The sequence below is a fragment of the Brassica napus genome, unplaced genomic scaffold (genome assembly GCF_020379485.1).
Source record: "Brassica napus cultivar Da-Ae unplaced genomic scaffold, Da-Ae ScsIHWf_423;HRSCAF=653, whole genome shotgun sequence".
Classification (NCBI taxonomy): Eukaryota; Viridiplantae; Streptophyta; class Magnoliopsida; order Brassicales; family Brassicaceae; genus Brassica; species Brassica napus.
In genome coordinates this window covers 219-9,078 of record NW_026016502.1, presented here as the reverse complement: position 1 = coordinate 9,078, position 8,860 = coordinate 219, and the positions used below count along the sequence as shown (strand labels likewise).

The following is an 8,860-nucleotide window of genomic DNA, read 5'->3' as shown; positions in this document are numbered from 1 at the left end:
CCCTCAAATCCTTCTAAGGTGCTGAGCCAACCTTGTCCTGAAAAAATGTCCCCCCTCTTTCCATGAACCATCTGTGAAAACACATCTTCCTGGAATTGACGGCAATGTCGTATCCACTTGTTGTGGTATTATCCTCTGTTCATTCAATATTTGTGCTTCAGCCCACATTGTTGATTCTGTTTCCGCTAATTTAAGTGTATCCATGGGATCCATATCCAAATTACTGAAGACTTTATTATTCCTAGCTTTCCAGATGTACCATAGTATCCATGCAAACTGATGATCTTCCAGCTGCGGAAAAACTCTCCAAAATAGATGATCCATGTTTGTGAAGAGAGAACTTGTTGGGAAAATATCTGGATTTGATGGTATCTTCGAGAGAGCCCAGACCTGGAGTGCCGGAGGACATTCAAAAAACACATGGTTTATTGATTCCTCATGGGCTCCACATCTTGCACAACAAAGATCCCCTTGAATCCCCCTTGCCTGTAAATTCTTCCTTACTGATATACATCCTGTCACCAATTGCCATAGAAAATGTTTTAACTTTGGTGGACACCTTATCTTCCAACAGAACGCCTTCAGAACATTCACTGTGGGGCCAATCAGCAATGGTGGTCTCTTCCTATCTGGATAAATCCGTTCTACCTGATAACCCGATTTGACCGTGTATTTCCATTTTTTGTGAAGTGCCACCCATCTCTGTCTACCCTCTGAATCCTGCTCAGTGGTAAACTTTCTATAAGTTTCGCATCCTGTGGATCCACCAATAACTGAATTGCCTGTGAGTTCCAAGTACGTGAGGTAGAGTCAATGAGAGACTCCACTGTAAGATCCGGGTATAATTGTGTTGATTTTTATTTGCTGGTCTCGGGCGAGTGGTTGGGAGCCATGGATCATTCCATACAGATATGGAAGAACCTGATCCCACCCTTTTGATTAGTCCTTTGCTTACCAGAGATCTAGCAGAGACGATACTCCGCCAGCCATATGACGGAGAATATGAACGAATCGGTTCCAGAGGTGAAGCATTCCTGTAATACCGACCTTTGAAAACTCGAGAGAATAATGTGTTTGGCTTCTCTATTAGACGCCATAACTGTTTACCAAGCATCGCTGTGTTGAAATCAGTGATGTCCTTAAACCCTAGAGCACCTTCATCCTTATCTAAACATATTTTGTCCCATGATTTCCAATGCATGCCTCTTATGGTTCCCCCTGAACTCCACCAAAATTGTGATACCGCACTCGTCAGTTTTTTCACAGTTGCATTAGGTAAACGATAGCATGACATCGTATGATTTGGTAATGCCGTAATCACTGATTTAATGATCACTTCCTTTCCTCCTTTTGTGAAGAACTTGAAAGTCCATCCATTGACTCTATTTAATCGATCCTGAACAAAGCTAAACACTTGGATCTTTGAACCCCCCATATTTTCTGGCAAACCAAGATAAGATCCCATTCCTCCAAGATTCTAAATACTCAAAATATCCCTTAAATCCTGTCGTACTGATTCTTCAATCTTATGTCCAAATTGAATTGAAGACTTTTCCAAATTTATTAACTGCCCCGAAACTGCCTCATATTCTTTTAAAATCCGAAGAATAGTTTGACACTCTTCTTTTTTGGCTTTACAAAAAAAGAGGCTGTCGTCCGCAAAAAGCAAATGGGATATCGATGGACAAGCTCTTGCCACCTTCATTCCCGTCAGTTGTTTCCCCCTCTCTGCCCTTTTTATATTTGCAATTAAGGCCTCAGTGCAAAGAATGAATAAATAAGGCGATAAAGGATCCCTTGACGTAAACCCCTATGTGGAATAATGAGTCCACATGGTTGACCATTAAGAAGTACCCTATATTGAACCGACGATATACATTCCATCATCAATTTAATCCAATGGATGTCAAACCCAGTTTTTGTAGTAGGGCCTTGATGAAGTCCCATTCTACTCTATCATATGCTTTGCTCATATCCGTTTTAATTGCCATAAACTTTCCCTGACATGCCTTGTTTGTTCGTAGTCCATGGAACATTTCCTGGGCTATAAGAATATTATCGGAAATCAGCCTTCCTGCCACGAAAGCCGATTGGGTTTCAGATATAAGTAAGGGAAGATAGATTTTTAGTCGCTGACACAAAACCTTGGAAATAATCTTATATCCTACATTACAAAGACTAATTGGCCGCAATTCCGTCATCCTTGTGGGTCTTTCCGTTTTTGGAATCATACAAATATTAGTAATATTTAATCGTGTATCCGTTTTCCCGTAACCAAAAAATTATTCACCATCTCTACCAAATCATTCTTAATAATATGCCAGGAGTGTTGGAAAAAAGAGCAGTCATGCCATCCCCGGACGCCTTCTCTGGATGCATCATAAACAAAGCCTCTTGACTTCCTCTTCCGTCGCTAATCTCAACAACCGTTGATTCATCTGGGGAGTAATACCCGGTGTAACCTCTGCCAGAAAACTATTGAAATCCGATGGAGAAGGTAGTAAACAATTTGTCAAAATAGTCAATAGCTACCTTTTCCACACCCTTATCCCCTGTAATCCAAGTCCCATCCTCATCATGTAACCCAACAATTCTATTACGAACCCTTCGTTGCTTGGTTAAAGCATGATAAAACTTCGTGTTAAGATCCCCAGAGGAATACCACATATTCTACTTTTCTGGTGCCAATACTCTTCTTCATCCTTATATGCATCTTGTAACTTCCTTGACACCTCGAGAATATCCTCCTGAGACCTAGTATTATCTGTTTGTACCTCCTCAAGTGCTTGTTGTAAATCATTTATTTTTTCCTTTCCATAGGGTGGATTATTTTTCCTCCATTTAGCAATTTCATGACGACAATTGCTAATGCGTGCCACTATACTCTCCGTTCCCCCTTCTACACCTCCTTCGCTATGGTCTAGCCAACCCATTATAATTGATTCCATAAGTCCTTCTTGTCCAATCCACCTCTTATCAAACCGAAATTGTCCCTTCCTCCTGGGAATTTTATCTTCTAGATAAGCCACCACCGGTCGATGATCCGAAGCCACCATCCGTAAATACTCTGTAAAAGAACATGGGAATAAAGTATGCCACTCTTCATTTGCTAAAGCACGATCTAATCGACATTTAACCAGCACTGCCCCTTTCCCTTTTCCTCTTCTTCCTTGCCAAGACATTTATTTCCCCGAGCAGGAAATTCTAGTAAACCACTATTTCTTATCATGTTATTAAAAGGAATAAACGAATCCGCGCTCCGTATAGATCCTCCGTCTTTCTCATGATTACCAGTGATTCATTAAGGTCACCTATAATGAACCAGGGCTCGGATCGCGATAGTCCATATCTAGTTAATCGCTCCCACACTTGTTCTCGCATCTTTTGAACTGGATCTCCATATACAAAAGTAAGATAAACCATTTTGCCAAGGATCTCCGCTTCCACATCAATCATACAGTTACTAGAATATAATACCTTGACCTGATAATCATTATTATAAAAAAGCGCTAATCCTCCACTTTTCCCCACTGGATCCACTGTGACCAGATTATCATAACCAATATGTGCTTGAAAATTTTGAACAAACTCTGAATTTTGCTTCGTTTCTCCTTCAAATAGCTTATGGTCCACTTACTTCCCATTCCTCGACAATTCCAACTTAATACTCTCATTTAAAATATTGTTTTTTACTATGCTACGAAAAGCCAAATTGACGGGTGTAAAGATACCCTATTTCCATGAACCTCCTATTGTTCTTTGTTTGAGGCCTTAAACACCCATATTTGCCATTTTCTTTTTTCACGTAGAATGCAGAAAATATAACTACTTGTAATAGAAAGAAAACTCCTCCCTCTGAGCTATCAACATGGGTGAGAAGATTCCATTCCTTACGTATATGTTACGTACCCTCCAATCCAAAGATTCCCATATCCCAACAAGACCCTGAAAAATACATCCATCTCCTTGCCCCAATCTATATAAAACGGTAACATACACACAAGAAAATGAAAGCGTCTCCTTTATAACTCCAATACCCCGAAAACATAAACATACTCAACCCAATATCACCAACACGATCATTTGCTAACAAAACTAGAATAAAAAAACGTGAGCTCTCTCTCCTTTCCACGCCACATATCCCTTCCAAAGATCCTTGGCTCCTTGAATTTGTATTTTTAAGAAAAACGAGCAGCAGTGATGCAATTCTAGAAAAAACGCCGAACTCCTCGACGTGCCAGATAAGCCTCCTTACATCAGCTCCAGCCAAAATGTGATCCCCTTAAGGTCCGTTTCTATGATTAACTCTGTTTTCTGTGGTTGGTTTAATGAGACCAACCAGAGAACCCATTTCCCTGTTAACCACTCCAAGCCCCCAGTCCCTGTTAAGCCACCGCAAACACCAATCTCCATATCTCCATCAAATCAAATCCATTATTGAATCCTCCATTTTCTTTATAATAGATTAGATTCCTTATACTTGAGTAATCAAAAATAATACCTGAGTAATCATGCGAATTCACCGGTATAATTGCCAATATCGAGATCCATTTCGCAGATGTCCTTGATTTCCAAAAAATCCGTTTAAACCAATTTCCTGTACCCGATCCACAACATCGGAGATTTGAAGAAATCCCCTGAATGAAATTCTTTTTTTCCGCCCCCTTATGATTCCTCTTCCTAACACAAACCCCGCCGTCAATTCCTGGATCCCATCGGTGAGAAGGCATCAAGAGCGTGAAACCCTAGATCGCCTATTCTATCGCCATCTCCCATCATACTATTAACTTTAAAAATTGAAGGCAGAGGATATCCGAGCTGTATCTAAACTCACCATATCTACCCTCTTAACCTAGACTCTTCACCCATCTATATATATACTGGGTCTCAGTTCTAGACTTTTTTTTACTCTCTTGAGTCATCACTGCAGACGAAACTGTAAGGTAAATATGATTTCATTACATAAATCGTATGAAAAATAAAACTGAATTTATGCTTCTTTGTTTTTTTCAAGGGTGTAAAAATTCATCCAAGGTAAATATGTTTTCATTATATATATATATATCGTATGTCAAGTAATGCCGAATCTTATACTACTTTGTTTTTTTAGGGTGTAAAAAATTCATGCATCATGCAAAAGAACTCAAATGTATATGAGGTACAGCTGGGAACTTACCAGAAGAGATTCAGTTGGGAACAATATGGACCTTAACATCCTGTTCAAATTCATCTTCCTCAACTGGGTCATAGAAATCTTCATAGATCAAAAAGAAGAAGAGATATCAGATTTATTGTGCATGCATACTAAACACATATGTAAATGGTTTTCACTTTGGAAATTCAATCAAGTAGTGCTAACAGAGAAATTCAAGTAGTCGTAATAAAACAATAAAACTCACAAGGAAAGCAATAGTTGAACTTCCTAACACAAAATTAATATTTGCTTTATAGTGTATCTCAAAATTAATACTACGTAACTTAACTCAAAAATCTCTTTATAGCAAAATTAATACCACGTAAGAAGCTAAATTTTGATTCACCGAAAAAATACATTAAACTCAAAAGGAAAACATTATGTATGTTTATTTTCTTCTTTTCCCGGATTAATCTGTTTAGTACCAAAATTTAGGCTTAGTCGTTTTATATTATCTGGAGCTTGGCCCACTTGTTTGAATATACATTATTAACCACTTTTGATTAGCACAAATATGTACTAAGAACTAAAATGTAAAATACGAATGATGTAAATAATAAATTAATATCACGTTGGATGAAAAAGAATTAATAACACATTGTTATGAAAACAAAATTTATTTGCAAATTTGTTTATTGATAAATATTTGATATAGTTTTTATTCAAATGAAATCTAACAATACAAATATTTATATAAACTACTAGAATATATAAAACTACTATAGATTTCTGCTATAAAATCGTGTTGGTTTTAAAAACATACTAAACAAATAGTTTCAGTTCGTAAGTGTGTAAAGTATATACATTCAAAAATATAAAAAAAAGTTCAAAAATATGAAAACGAAAGAAAATATCTGCGCGACGCGCGGGTTATAATCTAGTTAAGTATTAAATACAAAACAATAATGGTGACCAAACAATAACATACAACAGAACAATTTCTATATATTATCAAGTATTATAACATCAAAAGTATTATAACATCAGTACTATAAACGAAAACAGTACAATGAAATAAAAGTAAACTAGCAACTAAAGGGTATAATACTATAATGTTATACCTCTGAGAACCAAGTCTGCTTTTATGGACTTGGTACCTTAAAACATGAACACATTTTCTTTTTTCGTAAATCTCTATATTACTTTGGGTGTCTACACTTTAACCCAAAAAGAGCTCTGACTCTGAAACATAAAGATTAGGGCATGCTGCTATGTTCCAAAGTATGTCAATTGCAGTAAGCTTATGTAAGCATGATCAATCGTTTCTCGCTTGGCAACAAATTTTAATGAACACAAGTTAATAATTTGATTTTTATGTCATCATATCATTTGAATATTTAAGAGAGAGAAATCCACAGTTTTCTTAAAACATTAGCATTGAATAGTGTTTTACAAAACTATTTCGACGTATCATCTTATATATTAGGTATTTTGTCCGCGCTTACGGACAAAACATATTATAATACTTATTAATACAGTCATTATTAATTTAAAACTATAATGATAAATTATTATTTATTATTTTTTAACCAATTATTATTAAAAACTATAATGATAAAAAATATAATGATATATATATTTTAATTAATTTATATATTTTATTTATTAATGGTATAATCGATATTGAGAGTTTCTCAAACTTTGTTTAAAGTTTTTCAAACGAAAAATTTCTATTATCCTCCTCTTTATTATTTTCATTTTAATTCATTATTTTATTGTTGAGACGTGAGATAGTCTTCAATATTCCACCGATTAGCATGCTTTTACTTTCTCGATATCCAGTGCCACTGCCAAGTGTTCTTTCACTCTCACGCTATATAAATGGGCCTTACGGTTCTAATTTGGCTTAAGATGGGCCAAGCAGCTCTTAAGTCAACGCTAAGTCAATAGCCCAGAAAAAAAATGACTCTCATATTAAAAATAACTGTATAAACAAACACGTGGCTATTCTTAGTGCGCATTTTAGGTGTTTATTATAGCGCTTATCTTAGCAACGAGCGTAGAACGATAAGACGATTAGCCAGCGAGAAGGGCACAACCGCATCGGAGATCGGAGACTAGCCGTTGAGAATGGCCGGAAGAGACGTTATCTCCCGTCCTCCTCCTCCTTGAGAGTATCGGAATCTCAGCTCACCGAATCCGATATGAACCGTACTCGATCCGCCCTCCTCGAGGAGAAAATCGCAGCTCAGCACCGCGAGATCCAATCCATCCTGACGGACAACCAGAAGCTAGCATTAGCGCACCTCGGAGTCAAGGATCAGCTCAATTTAGCCAAGCGCGAGCTCGCTCGGCTCCTCGAAGCCGCCGCGGCCGTCAAGTCCGATACCGAAGCGAAGGTTCGCGAGGTTTACCAGAACTCGCTGAGGATGGAGGCGGAGGCTCGTGTGGTTAACGGAATCGGAGCTGAGCTTGATCAGGTTAGGTCGGACGTGCAGAGGCTAGCTGAAGATAGGCAGAAGCTAACGACGGAGCGAGCTGGCGATGCTTAACGGGGAGATCGCTAAGGCTAAACCTAATTCGGATCGTGCCGTGGAGGTTAAGGCGGAGATTGAGAGTCTTAGAGAAGAAGTTAGTAAAGGAAGGTGAATACTTTAATTGAATTGAATAGATTGGATCGCGTCTTGTTGTTTTGGACTTAGTGATGAGTTTGGGGGTTGATGCAGAGCTGCTCTTGATCTGGAGAAGAAGACGCGAGCGAGTAATCTTCACCATGAGCGTGGTATGGAGAAGACTATGATCACTTGAATCGTGAAATTGTGAAACTTGAGGAAGAGTTGGCTGACTTGGAGACCAAAGCTAAAGCAGCTGCTGAGGCAGCTCAAACCCCAAGTAATCTTTGTGTTACTGATAAAGTTTGAACCTAGATTGCAACGTTTACCTGCAAAAACCAGCTTATGACTTTGTGTAACTTGTTGTTGTAAGGCCTGGATTGGTGGCAAGTTATGGAAACTCAGATGATATTATGGAAGCCAAGGTCACCAGTACCCTGAGGCAATGGTTCTCACCAGGTACACTTATAAGATCTTGCTTGTTAAATATTAGCTTTACATAATCATCTGATAAGAATTCTTAGAGTTAATGGAAAACAAAGAGATTGGTCTAATCGGCTGTAATGATTGACGTTACCAAGCCCTGATGTGTCCTAGAGATGTGTCACTACCAACAGCTAGTTCTAGGAAGAGAGCTGTGCCATAAGTATAGTAGATATTGGAATAATATATATCCATGGTTCGTGAGAGTTGTTGGAAATTCATAATGGACTAAATACAATGCCTTTAAAAATCTTTTCTGCAACACTTGTCTGTTCTTGCTAGCGGGTTAACATCGCTCAAAAACACTATTCAGGTACATGGATCCCTGGACTGTCTTCCTCAACAACCGGCTAACAATACACAACACTCTAGGTACCGTGATAGATAGAGCTAGCTGGCGGATGTGTTGTACAATAATTAAGCAGGTCTTAGGTTGTTCTTTCAATACCATGTGATCTTTTTTTCAAAGTTCTGTAGGATCAGTATTAAAACATTCTTTTTCAAAAAAGTATAATATAGAATTCATGACTCTCATCTACAGACCAATTGTTAAACCAAAATGTATTCAACATTGTTCAGAGGAAAAGTGATTTTAAACTGTGGCCATATGATAATCTCAACAAGTATTGGG

General features: G+C 37.8%; 1 long non-coding RNA gene and 1 pseudogene across 1 annotated transcript; one reads left to right on the top strand and one right to left on the bottom strand.

Moving 5' to 3' along the window:
• Nucleotides 1–4,006: 4,006 nt before the first annotated feature.
• Nucleotides 4,007–4,635, bottom strand: LOC125603924. Its single transcript, XR_007335826.1, has 2 exons — nt 4,502–4,635; nt 4,007–4,382 (listed from the first exon to the last, which is right to left on the bottom strand). It is a non-coding gene; the product is annotated as an uncharacterized LOC125603924 (long non-coding RNA).
• A 2,380-nt stretch (nt 4,636–7,015) lies between these two features.
• On the top strand, nt 7,016–8,055 carry LOC125603921 (annotated as a pseudogene).
• Nucleotides 8,056–8,860: the final 805 nt, after the last annotated feature.